This window comes from Aulonocara stuartgranti, assembly GCF_965226115.1.
Source record: "Aulonocara stuartgranti genome assembly, chromosome: 4".
NCBI lineage: Eukaryota > Metazoa > Chordata > Actinopteri > Cichliformes > Cichlidae > Aulonocara > Aulonocara stuartgranti.
Genome location: NC_138942.1, coordinates 28,479,481 through 28,495,143, shown reverse-complemented (window position 1 = coordinate 28,495,143; position 15,663 = coordinate 28,479,481). Strand labels below are relative to the sequence as shown.

Below are 15,663 nucleotides of genomic sequence, written 5' to 3'. Positions count from 1 at the left end.
ATACACATCTTACATTATATGTTTAGTAATACATCATATCATCATGATATTGTAATAATAAATATAAATAGGAATAATTTAGCACTAAAAAACTGTTTCAACCATACATTGTGGCCTGGGATTTTCCTGACTTGAAATCATCCTTAAACATACATTTAAATAATTAATTTTTCAAAGGTACACAAAGGTAGGCAAGCTATCTTGTAATTTCTTTAAGTAGTCTTTTGAAGTAGTTCTCAAATCTTCTCTGGGGAGTCCAGTTTGTTCCAGTGTATGTTGTTCCATTGATGCTTTGACTTTGAATGACTTGGCAGCATGTTAGAGATCATTGTCATGCTGAAACATGAAGCCTGATAGTATTGCATGGCGGATCAAAATGTGACAGTATTTTTCTGCATTGATAATTTCATCATTTTCACCTCGTTCTGAAACACCACTGGCTGAAATGTAGCCTCAAACCATGACACAGCCTCCACTGTGATTTCACAGATGGGTGTAGTTACTCATTGTTGTATCTCTTTCCTACTTCTTTGTTCAACAACGGTTTGAATAAAACATTTAAAATTTGGATTCATCACTCCATCAGACCTGCTGCCACTGATTTTTGAGTATAGTTCTTGTGTAAGTTGGTATACTTCAGCCTTTTCTTTCTGTTTTCCTACCTTAGTAATGACTTTTTGACTGTCACCCTTCAACATTTCTGAACCAGCTTCAGTGACACTTCACTGAAGTGTCACTGAAGCTACACAGTTTTATTTCACACTTCTGACTTGCTCCATAAATACAGACATGATTGACAATGGTTTGAAACAAAAAAAAAATCAAATTCAGTCTGACACTGCCACTACGTTTCTCCTGCACTCGTCCAGCTTACTTTAAATTTTTGCAAGAATATCGGGTTCCTTGGAAGCAAAATATAATGAAATGATGGGAGACTCAAGACTTCTGCACAGTACTGTACATTAATACTTGTATTGTTGGAAATACTTCAGAATTAATGCAGAAATATGACATAAATGGCAGGTTTACATTAGTGATAGTATGAATTTAAAGAGTACACTTTCAGCTCCTTGCATCCACATCAGTGAGTGCTTCGTTTCCGTAATCGCATCGCAGCAATGACGTTTTTGCTGGAAGCATGCTGCCCTCTTTCTGTTAAGGTTGTAAATCAATCAGATAGATTTAACAAAAAGTGTAAACCAGAGAATGCCTCGGATTTGATTACCAATAAAATGTTTAGTTGTTCAGACTGATAGGATTGATAAATGTTAAGATTTGCACTTCCACGTCTCCACAGTGTAAGTAAAAGCCACAGCGCTCTAACGAGGGTCACGATCAAAGCTTGTCTTTCCTGTGTTGTTCTCCTTCCCTCTCTTTCTCTGGAGGTCCACGTGTCTCCCTGAATGCTGTTAAAGCTGTGTTACCTAAAAGAGCAGTTTTGTGTTTTACAGATGGAGGATTTAGAGCAGAAGCTCAGGAGAGGCACAGGAGTCCACCATCAGACACATGCTATCCATTAAGAGGCCTGCATCAACACACGCTACACTGCACCTGGCCAGCATGTCAGGAGTCCTGGAGGAAGAGGCGGAAGCCCAGAAGAGTAGCGGGGGTAGCAGGGGATTGAAAAACAATGGAACAGGAAAGAGAGTTGAAAGAGGAGTTTGGACGATGATGGTGAAAGAACACAGACTGGGTGCTGGGGAACAGGTGCAAAGCTTGGGGGTGCAGCAAAATTACCTTGCTGCCTCCACCTCTGCTCTATTTTCTTTTTCACTGTTTGTCTTTTAAAAGTATCATTTCTACTCAGGTGTTTTTGGTTTTTTTTTTGTGGAATCCATCTCATAGTCTCAAATCCCCAGTGCTGTCAGCATAAAAAGCAGCCACCTTGTTGAAAATATGAAACACGACAACAAAGTCTCACTGGGGTGTACATGTGTAAGCTCTATGTGCTTTTGTCAGACCTGCAGCAGCGCTTCGGCTTTGCTGCTCTGCCGCGAACGCCACAAAAACACGTCTACGGTGCTCAACGGTAACGCTCTTCGGTGTTGAAGCAGAGGAGCTTCACACCATGACAAACTGCACAGAACAGAAAATGTGATAAATTATTGAGCAACTGGTGTATCTGGTTTCCTCTGCTGCACATTCCAGAAAAAAAAACAAAACAAAACAAAAAAACCCCCACAAAGACTGTAAACTTGAATTCTTTTACTGGGATTTGGAGCTTGTTTCACCACCTAGGTTTGAAGCCAAACACCACCTACTAGCCAATACGTTGCCAGTGCAACCACCAACACCACCCACACGCCGCCCTCCCACTTCCATTTCTTTGGTTCTCCTCTCAGCCTTTGATTAAATAAAAGAAAGGCCATGACCCTAGCTCTACGCATCGGATGATTTCCATCATGTCATCCTAATATGTGTTATTTTATGTGAACTGGAAGCTAACAGGCAGCCGCTGCTAACTTCATGGCTCAGCGGTCTGTGCTGATTCTAATCTGTCATTCTAAATACAATAGAGGCTTTCTGCTGAGAGTGGCATTAAGGGAACTAGAAGGGGGAGAAAACAATAAAAACCCAGTTTATTTGGTGCAGTATACCCTGTTATATATCAACACTGTTAAAAAGCCTTGTGGCTAGAAGTGTTCACGAATGAAGGGCTCAGGTTTGTAAAAGTTTGCCTGCACGGAGACAAAAGGATGAAATTTACTTTTCTTCTTTTAGTTGGCAAACAAACTGTATGTTACTGCCCTAAAGTGTTGAAGAGGTTCGAAACAGACATTTACGATCTGACTCTGCAGTTCTTCTAAGCTAACCGCTCCACAACTTTACTTTTGTTTTAGTACATCACCAGTTTACACATTATAGTTTTAGAACAATAGTCTGGGCTCGCACCTGGTCCACTACACACTGTTAGAGTCGGAGTGAGAGGAATCCTATTCACACTAAATGCAGGACAGAACAGCTAACCATCCACAATTAACTCCATTTAGCTGGGCATACAGCATGGTGCATGATGATTTGTGAAGCATAAACAATTTGTTACATTAATATTTGTACCATCCATTCTCTTCCACTTATCCAATTCATGGGGGCTGGAGCCGTGCCCAGCTACCATAGGATGAGAGGCAGGGTACACCCTGGGCAGGTCACCAGTCTGCCGCAGGGCTAGCACATAGAGACAGACAACCATTTGCACTCAATTTAGATTCTTCAATTAACCTAGCCTAGCTAACTGCATGTCTTTGGACTATGGGAGGAAGCCAAAGAGAACCCACACTAACAGGGTGGTGGAATTGAATTTAGGACTTTCTTGTGGTAAGGCAACAGTGCTAACCACTGCGCCACCATGCTGCCCCAACAGCTCTATATTTCAACAATTACAACAGCTTTTTGGATAATGCTACTCATTTTGAAAAGTAACAGCTGGGCAAAGAAGGCAAGGCATCCCTGTTTGAAGACAGCAGGAAGATTAATTTATTTACTTAAAAACTCTGATAAACTTGAATGCACTTCTTGCCAGAAGTAATATCAATAACGGGAAAAAAAATCCATCAACACCCAGAACTGCTGGTGTATCCGCTGAAGTAAGGCTGATGGCTGAGGAGAAGTAGCAGGTCTAAATATTAATCAAGGTTCATTAATGTCTGTGTAACACAGACATTTCTACTGATACCACCTTCATCTGATCAGCAGCTTCATTATGTCTTAAAATATGTGCTTGTTTGCCTTCACACACATATGAACTTGAGTGACATCCCATTTTTAATCCATGGGGTCTATTATGATGTCGGTCTATCCTTTGCAGCTGTGACAGCTTCATCTCTCAGTGGAAGACTTTACACAAGGTTTAGGAGTCTGTTTATGGGAATTTCTGACCATTCTTCCAGAAGCATTAAGAGTTCCTTTCACCACAACTAAAGGGATCAGTTCCTGAAAAAACAATCATGTTTGTCTGCAAATACTTGCCAGCCAGTGGTGGTAAAATTTGAATAAGGTACATGTTCCTAAGTGTTGCAGCCAATGTGTGTTTAAATAAAAGCAAAATGTTTACTTTGAAAGCAGTGTCCATTTCTGCTGTCTGCTGCACTTTTCATGATTTCACAACAGCTCGGAGAGTAGCTGGTCAGTGTTTGCACACAAGTTCGTCACTACCACAGCAATATGCTAGCAACCAAAGCAATCACAAACAGTTGGGGAATACAAGCTTTTCCCTACCCACAGCTGGATGCATGATTGGAGCCTTATTCACTTGAACTTACACTGTCACCGTGATTATCAGCCACCGAAATGCAGGACAAGTTGACCTCAAGAAGTCAGTGTCTGCATATCTGGAAAACCTAAAAAGGTTACCAGAGTTTTTAGGTCCTCCCCAGGGACTGGTGACAACACCAGCACACCAACATTATTATATTATATCATAGTGCTTCTTGGAGTGACTTTGATTTAAGGTTCACTGTAGGTAACAATAAGAACTTTGTCTCCTATTTCAAAATTCATGTCAAGAACTTAAAATTGAAACTCATCTGCAGCTTCATTTAGTGCCTATGTCAAAACGGTGTCTCAGTCTTGTGTAATTGTGTTGTATCTGTGAAAGCAACAGTTGAAGCGAGTCACTAAACCTCACCACTAACAACTAATGATTCAGCAGCTTCTGCCAAGCTGTCTCTTATCGATTCTGTCTGAACATGGTCTGCCCAGCATTGCTCCATAAAATTTTCTGAGACTATATCTAAGTTTGGTGCAGATTGATCCAGTGTGTCATCTGATTTGGTTGTAATATTATCTTTCATACAGATACCTGGATGGACAGACAGGAAAATACATTTGCTGTCTCCTCCTCCCTTACTCTGTACCATGCACCAGTACTCTCTTGATATTTTGCTCAAATGATGACAAACAGCTATATTAAAGCAATAATAGTTCGAGCTGCCTTGAGCACCTAATCTATACAAATATTCCAATGTGACAAATAGGCATTGTAAGCAGAGTAAATGGCCCTGCTTTGTCAGGTTTTTGCAGCTGAATGAGAACGAGAGTACAAATTTGAAAAGTTTAGGCAGAGTGATCAAGAGTGAAAAATGTGGAGCAATGGGAGCTGGAAAAAGAAAGAACTAACGGTGCATTTAGCAAGTCCCAGAAGACGAAAGGAAAAATAGAGGAAGGAGAAAAACAGGTGTTCAGGGAACGAGAGAGGGTGGGAAGATGATGGGAGCAGACTGAAATAGTGCGTGTGAATGTAAGAGCAGGACGAAGAGGTGAGCTGGTGATGGAGAGGGCCGCCCAGAGAGTTTCAGTCCATCTCCGAGTGAGTATGTGTGTGCGTTTGTTTATGGGCAGGTAGGGTTAGGACAGATGTGAAGAGAATACAAGAGTGGGAGCTTTTGTACATTCTGCTGTAAAAAAAAAAAAGGGCTGAAGGAAAAGGAGTCCAATGGGATCAGTAAAAAAGAGATGAGAGGAGCAAGCACTGCTTTAATCATCCTCCAATCCAGCCCTCTTTTTCACACTTTAAAAAGAAAACACCTCTCCTAGTGCTCTTATTTCACTGCATACCAGTCACCATGTAAACTGCCTTGTAGGAGTCTTTTAATAGATAACACTGTGCATGTACAACCATGCATGCTGCTGGGGATCCACCTCTTTGCATGCCGTTGGTGCAGCAAGAAATCCACCTCTGCAGTGCATGTATCTCCACGGGGAAACCTTGTGTATACAAAATATAGAGATTACACTGCAGCAAAACAGCTATTACCAGCCCACAATCTGCCGCAAGCTCCTAACTCCTTGTCTGCCAAGTTATACAGTGTGCAGTCTATGTATTACTCACTCCGACTACAGTAGCTGGTTTACCTTCTTTTTTGATGAATCATCAGAATATTTTTTATTGCTAAATTTACCATGCATTATTTCAACCAGAGCACAAACTGTAAATAAAAGGTGGATGTAGCTACCATATTGCCAGCCACTGGTTTATGGACTAGTATAACATTTTGGTTCCTGCTTTGATGATTCTTGGAGACTGAAATATCTATAAATAAATACGTATAAATTTCACTTACGTTTTGAGTTCATTTAATAGGAAAAAATGTGAATAGGCATCGCCATTCCCCCTAACTGTATTGTAAGTATGTGACTGAGACCAAGTTAAATGTGGAGGTGAATATAACTCTTAGGAGGGAAATTTTAATTTGAGTTAATTTGGCCTCAAAATATGACACTGGGGCTCTGACACTGGAAAAAATGCATAACACAATTACAATCACTTATTGCCAAAAGATTAGAGAAGTGACCCTCCCGTCTCCAGACAGCTTGCTAAAAAAGAGCAGCTGGTAAATTATAAGTTATTGTTATGTCAGCTAATGTTAGCCTAACGTGAGCTAAAAATGTAATTTTCCCCTGTGGTAAACAGTTCGAATCAAACTGTACTGTGTCTCATATTGTATCAAAGTTTATTTTCTAAGAGTCCAAGTCCTACAATCTTAGATCAACTTCAAACAAACTTTTACTAATGCCAGCTAACGACAACTAACAGCAACTAACAGCTGCTAACAGCTGCTGTTAGTTGCTAGTTGACAGCAGCTAGCGTCAGCAAAACAGCAGCGCTTTACTGAGAGAAAAGTTCAGACTATCCTCAACAATCGGGCAGCTTTCACAAAGTTTTACAGCCTCCAACAGAGTAAATCAATGTGGACACATATTGACAGCTCAGGTCAACACTGGACTGTTAGCCTGCACTCAGAGTTGTTTGTCCTACAGTAGCCAACTTTATCTAGGACTATGCACTTCAATTGGGAGGAGTAGAAAAACAGAATTCAGTTGACTGCAACCGACAATCTACTCACGGGGTGAAGCTAATATTTTCAGCTAAAAGTAGCTAACTTAGTTAGCAGTCTGCAATCATAAACTGTATGAGTGCAATGGACAGACACACTAGTAATATTAGTAACAGACTGAAATACTAGAGTTTCACTTCCCAAACTGAGACATAAAGTTCTAGTAGTCAGCAGTATGATCAGTCCCTTTTGAGCTTTTGAGTTACAACTCTATTATAAAAATGCTTCAAAAGACGTGGCTGCTCACCTATTTCCCAAGGGGTTACCAATGCAGATAGATCCAGTTGTTTGGTTTGGCATTCTATTCCTGCCTTAACCCTCACATTTATTTCGTATCATCTCGGGACAAACACTAGGAGTACACTAGCTTGTCACCCTCTGAGACTGGGTTTATGTCTCCTCCCGGTCTCAAACATTGAATCTTTCACAGTGAAATAGGTTAACAACCACACCATAAAGCATTTTTAGTGTTGTCGAGTTTTGGCTTGCTTTTGGATCAGCCACAAGTGATCACTCAACAAAATGCATCTTTTGAGATTTTTCTTCATTGTCAACAAATGTCATGAATATCACCTACTGCTTATTCTCTAAAAATTGTAGCTGCATCCTGACAATGTTTGTCTTATTAATCTGTCACTGAGCCGATTCCCATAAACACATAGATTTCAAACTAAAGCCTGTACTGTCTATCATTATCTTCTCTGAATACAGATACAACATGCAACACCAGATCTGTCCTTTAAGGGAAAATCCTGGTTGTTATTGTGACATTTTGAAGAGATTTTTGATTTAATATATACAGGTTAGGTAACCTCACAGCACAGAGCTTTAAACAGACACGGTGACACAAAAATCAAGCAGCTCTAAATTGCTCTGCCAACAAACCATAACCTTCTGCTGGTCTTTTCATATCATCTTTATTACATTCACTGTCAAAATAGCATTGTCTAACCTGGTGAATCTGTCAGTCATATAAGGCAATAACACATTCAGTTTTACTAGCTAAGGTCTCAGAACAATCTATATGTCATATAAGACACTCATTCAACTACAGCTAAGCCACCGAACTTGCACAAAAAATAAAAGAAATTAAAGCTAGAGCACAGCATTGTGCTGTGAGTTCTACTTATAGAGTTAACCAGATGGACTATAAAAGAAGTCATCTAGTATGATTCGCTTGATCACACCCAAGATACAGCATTACAGCATCTGTTTTGTGGGTCAGCGTTTGCCTTTGTTTGAGCGGATTTAACAGTTAGCTCAGTATTTCTGGCTATTGACTGTCTATCTCATTCTCCATACATTTGACCTTGTGTGCATGCAAAGGTTTGATTGCGTGGGGAAGAGATGTGGTTGGCTACACCGGGAGACTTCGTGTGACTTGGTAAGCTATCAGCTATCCACCATTAAACACTCTGGCCTATTTATAGCAGCTGAGGAGGCAGCTCAAGACACTGATGTGATGCTGAAGTGTTCTCTGTCTAATCTCTGCATGTCACTCTGGTGTTAATGAGGCTTCTGAGACCGATGTGTGTGTGCGTGTGTGTGACACATTCAAGAGTTTTTTTGTTTTTATGTGCTGTGTGTCAAAGTGAATTAAGAGAGAAAACTGAGTAATAAAAACTATGTGAAAGATCAAAGTTCAAATAGTTAATGCTGCATTTTGCAGGAAAGCTTTAGCTGTGTTACAGCAGTGCCCTCTGGTGGAGACATTTTTGCCTGTAAATCATCAGACTGAGAGGCAACACCAAAGGAACGGATGTATATATACCACAGAAATGAAGGTTTACTTTCAAAAATGTGAAAATTTTTCATGGTAAATCTTAACTATGGCTAACATCCTAATTTTAACCTTAACAAGGGCATGAAAATGACTTCTTTACAGTATTGCCTCAGTCCATCGAGGCATTAATTTATGCACAGCTGTACTCCAGCATTTCAGTGGAGTTAAAGTCTGGATTTTTGATTGGGACATTGTGGAGCCATGATTCTTTCTTTTTTTCATCCACTCTGTTGCAGATTTGCTGCTGTGATTGGAATCATTGTCCTATAGCATGAGCAGTTTGGGCCAAGCTTTAGCTGTCACATTTGACTCTACAGAGGAGTTCATGGTTGACTCAGTGAGTGTAAGGTGCCAGGTTCTATGGCCTGAAAACAAGCTCAAATCTTCCCCCCTGCATCACCATGCTTGGACAGCTGGCTTGAGGTGTTTGTGCTGATATGCCATGTTTTGGTTTTCACCAAATGTGTTGCTGTGTGTTATGATCAAACATCGTCACATTAGGCTTGTCTGGCCAGCAGACATCATTCCCTAAGTCTTGTGGTTAGTTGAGATGCAGCTTGGCAAACTTCACAGTGCTGTCATTTTATTCTTGAAGAGAGGAGAATTTCTCCTACCAATCCTTTCAAACAAGTCATACTTGTCATACATTTTTTAACTAAATTGTCGTGGATTTTAACACTTAACATGCTAACATGTCTGACACACAGCTCTTGGGTTTTTCACAATTTCTTTGCACAGTATGAACTTGGGGTGAATTTGGGGCATCCATTCCCAGGTAGGTTGTGGCATTGTTCTCACAAACACCTGAGTGCTCCAGACCAGCAAACTGCCAATATGTCTGCTTTTATTGAGGAGCTCCCACTTGCTGATAATCAGTTAATCAAGTGCATTTAATTAGCAGTGTCTGGCTGCTACTTATCCTCTTGGTTTTTATGTAAGCAGTAGTTACACAGCTTATTTTATTGCCATGATATGGGTTAGAGTATTTGGACATCTTATTTCTGTTTTTATTAGTCTCAAGGAAATGCACAATCATAGTTTTAAGGCTCAGGATTTAAGGCTCAAAACTACTTTGGCCTTTGAACACTTCTGTTTTTTGACTCCTACACCCCAAAAGGACAAATTATACAATTAGCTGTCCTAAATAATAGCAGCATGAAAAGGCAAAAGGTACGTTTTTAACACAGCAACCACATTTTAATGTCAGAAGTCAGACTGAACAGTTTAGTTCAACTTGTGAGGAGACCTGTAAAAAGCATTTAAACTGGCAGAATGTGACTTTATATCTGGTGCTCCACTGGTTTAGATAAGAGTAATCAGCTGTTCTTCACAATCGAAAACACCTCTACACTGAACCACACAGTAGATTAGCATTGAACAAAAGTTTTGTTTAAACAGCAAATTTGCTGGTGTCTCTCCGAATGGCAAAGACTATTTTTTGAGGTGCAGAGGTAGAGAAAGTATCACCTATCAGATAACAAATAGAAAAAATGTCCACAGAATATATTTTTAAATATGATATTTAGGTAACAAAGGTTAAAACAGTTCTTATCTCCAGCCTTTACAGAATGGGATTAGATTAGGAGCAGAGACGATAAGATAGAATTGAACACGGTAAAACAGGATTAATTTGAAATTAATGAAAGGTGATGTTGATATCTGTGCTGCTGTGAATGGCTGGGAGAAATCCTGCCAGAACCAGAGACCAAAGATAAGTGCTAGCAGGGAGGGAATCACACTGAAAAATGGGAAATGACAGAGCAAAATGGAGGGGATAGAATAGACACACAGAACAAGATGGCTGAGTGGGTAGCACTGATAGAAAAGGTTGTGACTTGTGATTAGGGCACAGAGGATGAAAGGAGTCAGAAGAAAAAGAGCACAGACGGAGAATGAGTCTGGCTGATTGGTTTCCATGGTAACTGCTGATGAGGTGTGTAGGGCTCAATAAAAGAGCAGGTCCTTCTGGCTTGGTATGGATCACTGTCACATACACACACACACACACACACACACACACACACACACACACACACACACACACACTAAAGATGTGGAGGGACATGTTTGATAGGTATTGTCAAACCTGTTCCTACTGCAGGACAGTGAGAAATTATTAACATTCTTCATTTATGCAATTTAAAAATATACATCACTTAGCAACAACATTACAACTACTGCCAGCAGAAATAAATAACACTGATTGGCACATTACAGGGCAGTGCTCTGCCAGGAATCCTCAGGTGCTGGCATCAATGTGGATGTTACCCAGTCTAAACATGCTTCACACTAATAACACACCCCCATGGCTTCCTCACTACACTGGTTTGCCCCACTGTAACGCATAAGGTGCTTAATTATTGCTCAGGGTTGCACGCCCCATCCTGTAACCCTGAGATTTGAAAATCTCTGCTGCTTGTTCCTGATGATACGACAGGGCAACCTTAGAGGTCCCATGTCTGTGCGATGACAGGTTAGAGCTATACAATACCAAACTGATGGTTTCAATGTAATAGTTGATCTGCGCATCCAACTCCCATATTATGACATCCAGAAGAACTCTGTTAAACCACAGTCTTTTGTTTGTTTGACAATATAAAAGCTGGACAGTCTGAAAAGTGAAAACAATGGGGAAGTGCCTTAAACATGAATTCTTCTTTGTTGCCTTTAGGAAGCAGTAGGTGTAAAAGCAAAAAATATTTCTGGTATTAAAGAACTTTTACTTTGCCCATAGCAAGCCCTTTCTCAATGGTGTGTTAGTTAGCTAAATCCAATCTGAAAATGCTTTTTAAAGCTACAAGTTTCTGTTCATTTATCAAAGGCCTCAGTATTTCTGTTTATCCATTTTTCTATGACTGGTTAGTGAGTAACTACTACTTCCCAACTAACCAGCCAAACAACTCCTGGAAACCTATTTGTGAAATAGTAACTGTAGTTTGCTCACACTGCTTCCTATGGGTCAGTAAGCAGATTAGGCACTGTAGCAATAATTGTGGTTACTCACCATGGCTGGTAATCATTATCATTCATTATTTTTGAAGTAATTGATTAAGAATTTATTTGTTGTCTTTTCTTTCTTTCTTTTTTTTTCTTCAGTTTCAGACAGGAATTAAATTCACCATGAACTGGAATAAACTGGGATACAGGATGGCAGTAGTATCCTGTGAAGGTAAGCATGGCGAGCAGCAGTTGCCCAGTGACAACTAAGAATAAACATGAATTAAAACCTACCAAAGTAAGAGTGAGGTCTGTCCTTGCATTTCAAATTACATTCTGTCATCAAGAATTCTTCCTGTTTGAATTTATCCTTTCAGTCACAGTTGGCCGTTGTCTCTGGAAGCATGCTCGTACCTCTTGATTGGCTAAGAGCCGTTGAAATCTGTAGTGTCTGTTGATTTCATTTGCATGTCCATGTCACATTACTAAATGCTATAGGCAGCTTGTAGTATCCAGAGAAGTAGCAACACAAACCCTTGACAATCACAGAATATGCAGTCATCTCCAAGAATCATCCCCTGCAACATAAACTGCTAAAGCACCTCACAATCAATAATGTAATGTTATTTAAGGCAGTGTAGAGGCTCGATAGTTAACACTGTCAATTTACAGTGAGAAGCTCCAGGGTTGGGAACTTGAATGCATGGAAAACATCCAGGTAAAATTATGAATGTAACTTGGACTCTTTGAACTAACAATGGGTTTGTTATTGTAGCTGTGTCTTTGAATTTAAACCACACAGCAGCTGTCATAATATATGGAAGTTTGGGCAAGAAAACTCTGGTAAGTTTTTTTTTCCTTGCTTGCTTAGAAGGCACCTTCTAATGCCATATTTTAGACGTAAGAGTTAGAAAACCACTGTTCTGCAAAAAAAAACAACCAACTTTGATGCCTCAAAAGAAATTCGACCCTTAAAAAGCAGTGGGAGAGAAAAAAAGCTCTGTGATGTTTTCTGTCTGCTTAGCAACAGTATCAGTAATGAGACAACCCAGTTTATACAGTGACTCAGTGCTGTGATTTCCAACTTGCATCAATATAAGTCTGTTGTAAGGGTATGTCTAACTGTAGAATGACTTGTAAACACTATTTATCTCTAGAGTATTTCTGCATCTAGTATTACCATTTATCAGGGATGAATGTTTTAGTAGATCATCCACTGCCATGTCATTCCCATTGCCATTTTACAGAAAGATCATCATCAAACAAAACACATCAATCTAGTCAAAAGAAGGAAAAAAATCCCCAAACTTCTTTTCCAAATAACAAAAGTCTGTTTGTAGCTTGACAACCACAAATACATACATGCAGTTATTTTCTGTGTACTTTTTCAATATGCTTTAGACATAATGAAGCTCAGTGAATCCAGGGGAAAAATTCTAAAACATTAAACAGACGGAAAATTAACAAAACAAGAAGGATTTTTAGAAAACACATTCTCCTCCAAGGCCTGTGCCCTGTTTTGCAATTATAGACAAAGAAATTCATATCCATCCCAAAACTCAATTGGATTCTTTCTTTACCCATGCTCAGTCATGGAGAAGACAAACAAACAGCTCTCATTCTGGCAGAAAAGTAAATCTGGGCAAACTCAACTGGCTACAAGTAAAGTAAGAAAACTGTGAAGACAAATAGAGAATCAACAATCGAAAGACGAAAATAAAGAGAATTAAAAGAAAAAGCAGGTGCCATGTATTAGTAGCCTAAAACAGTATGTTTAACAGAGGTGGGAGGTAACGAACTGTACTTAGTTAGAATTTTCAGGCATCTGTACTTTACTTGAGTATTTATTTTTCTGACAACTTTTTACTTTTACTTCCTACATTTTTAAACAAATATCTCTACTTTCATTTTTAAAACAGGCTCATTACTTTCGGTTTGACACGTTTGACACTTTTACTCGAATAGAAGTTAACTCAGTACTTCAGCTTTTACTGGAGTATGTTTTAACACTAGTATCTGTACTTCTACTTAAGCACAGGATGTCTGAGTGAAGTAACTAGGAGTATAGAAAAGTACCAATTCAAAATTGCTTCCCCAAGACTGCTAGCTATACTATGCTCCCTGCATCAGTGACCAATCATTACTAACACAGTGAAAAGACCACATGATTAAATTGTCTTCATTAGTTTATTATATTTCAAGTTATGTTAAATGGTGCACATCTACAATATAGTATTTCACATGTATGTCAAAATGAGTCCTGTTTAATATTACAGTGTTAGCTTAATTAGCTAGCTTACAGCGGTGGATTAATTCTGCTACCAATAGTTGCCATAAATGGGGAGCCAGTTATTCTTAAATACAGAATTAACAGTTCAAGAATTTAGATGGAGGCAGGACTTAGCAAACAATCCGTTTGCTGTCCCTCATTAGTGCTCCACCAGTATTGTAATTTTCAATGCAGTAATGAATTTGGCTAATAGCTCATAACTTTGCAGCTGTGCCATACAAGATTTAAATCATTCTATTGTTTAAACGTTGCTTAATTTGATATATATAAATATAAAATAATAGCTTTAGAAGCCTTAAGCTTCTCTCCCATGCCAAAGAAACCCTTTTTTTCACTACTCTGCCTCTACAGGTAACAGCTGCTGGCCTCCTTTCTTTCAACTCGATTACTTGCCAGGCTTCTCTATCACAGTGCAATCATACACATACAGACACACATAGATGAAGAGTTAGTAAGGGAATTGACTGAGACCTGAGGGCTGAGCACCAGTGTGTGGGAGGCATATGGCGGAGTGGCCTAATGGAGAGCTTTTAGAGTGTATTATAACCAAAGACACCAGTGTTTCATTGGTAGCCTGATGAAGGAGTTGGCTAGTGTAACTACATTATTCAGGTCCCCCTTTGAAACAGTTTGGTACAGTAGGTGCACAGCGCAAATTTGCTGAGCTGTTCAGATAAAGGGCAGCAAAAGGACACCAGGATCCCCCTTTATTTCTTACTCTTGCATCCACATATAAAACAATGAATGCACTAACAGCTGAAGAAAGGAAAACAACAGATCTCTAACACACCCATTGAGTGTATGGATGAACAAGCATTTCAAAAATTGGACATTTCTGCATTGCAAATCCTTTTTTGGTTGATTTTATGAGATATTGAAATATTCTAACATACTGGGATTATGAGTTCACTTATTTCACACATAAAGTGATATTTCACTTTACATGCAGTGCATGTATAGAATGTGATAAAGTTTAATTTTTGAATTCAATTATAAGGAGCAAACCCTTTTGTGCTATTCTAATTTTCTGAGATGTACTAGTACTGTATTACACTGTCACATTGAATTGAAAATGTGCATCATAAGGGTGTGTTTAGATCTGACTGAGTTATGTCTGCAGGAAAGGATGAATTTTGACAGAAATCAGCAGGCAAAACAAGACATAACTTGTTTTTGGAAAAACAACAACTGTCAGTCTTTTTCACCTCACATACTGTGTTTTGTCTCATGTCTGTTTTTGTGTTTTCTTCACTCTTCGACTCTGCCGTGTCCTCTAGAGAGGTGCATTTCATTTCAAAAACTTCACCTAGTTCAAAGTTTCCTTTAATGAGACCCATCTGCAGATAAAGTGCAAATTATATCCAGCACATACACTGTGCGCTGCACATGTATTGTCAACACTAAACAGAATCCTAATGTTTAAATCCAAAAGGATGCTGTGGTTGCACCTGGAAAGCAATGGTGAAAACAGCTTCTCTTATCTGTAACTGCAAAGACTGCTCCCTAAAAAGCTGATGGTTGGCTTAGCTGAAGCCAATGAGCTTCAGGACCGCTAGCTTTGTCTAATTAGATTGCAGATCGTCTGATTACCTCACCAGTTTGTGCTTTTCACCACCTCAGTTTCAAATGGGTGAAAGCTCTGGGACTTCCACAGCCCTCTGAGTCATCTGTCTGACTGTTCTCACAAACAATGTAGAGCACCCTTTCCACAAGGGATGTAGCGGTGTGTGTGTCCATGCATGTTAGCGTGTTTTTCTGAAAATTTTCAGCCTGCCACAGAAAATGACCTTTGGTGTGCCCAAACCTAAATCCTGCAGTAC

At 39.4% G+C, this 15,663-nt stretch overlaps 1 protein-coding gene across 8 annotated transcripts in view; it reads right to left on the bottom strand.

Annotated features, from left to right (window-relative positions):
- The window catches only part of plppr2a (phospholipid phosphatase related 2a), a 180,083-nt gene that overhangs the window by 52,023 nt on the left and 112,397 nt on the right, over positions 1–15,663 (bottom strand). The window lies entirely within an intron of this gene.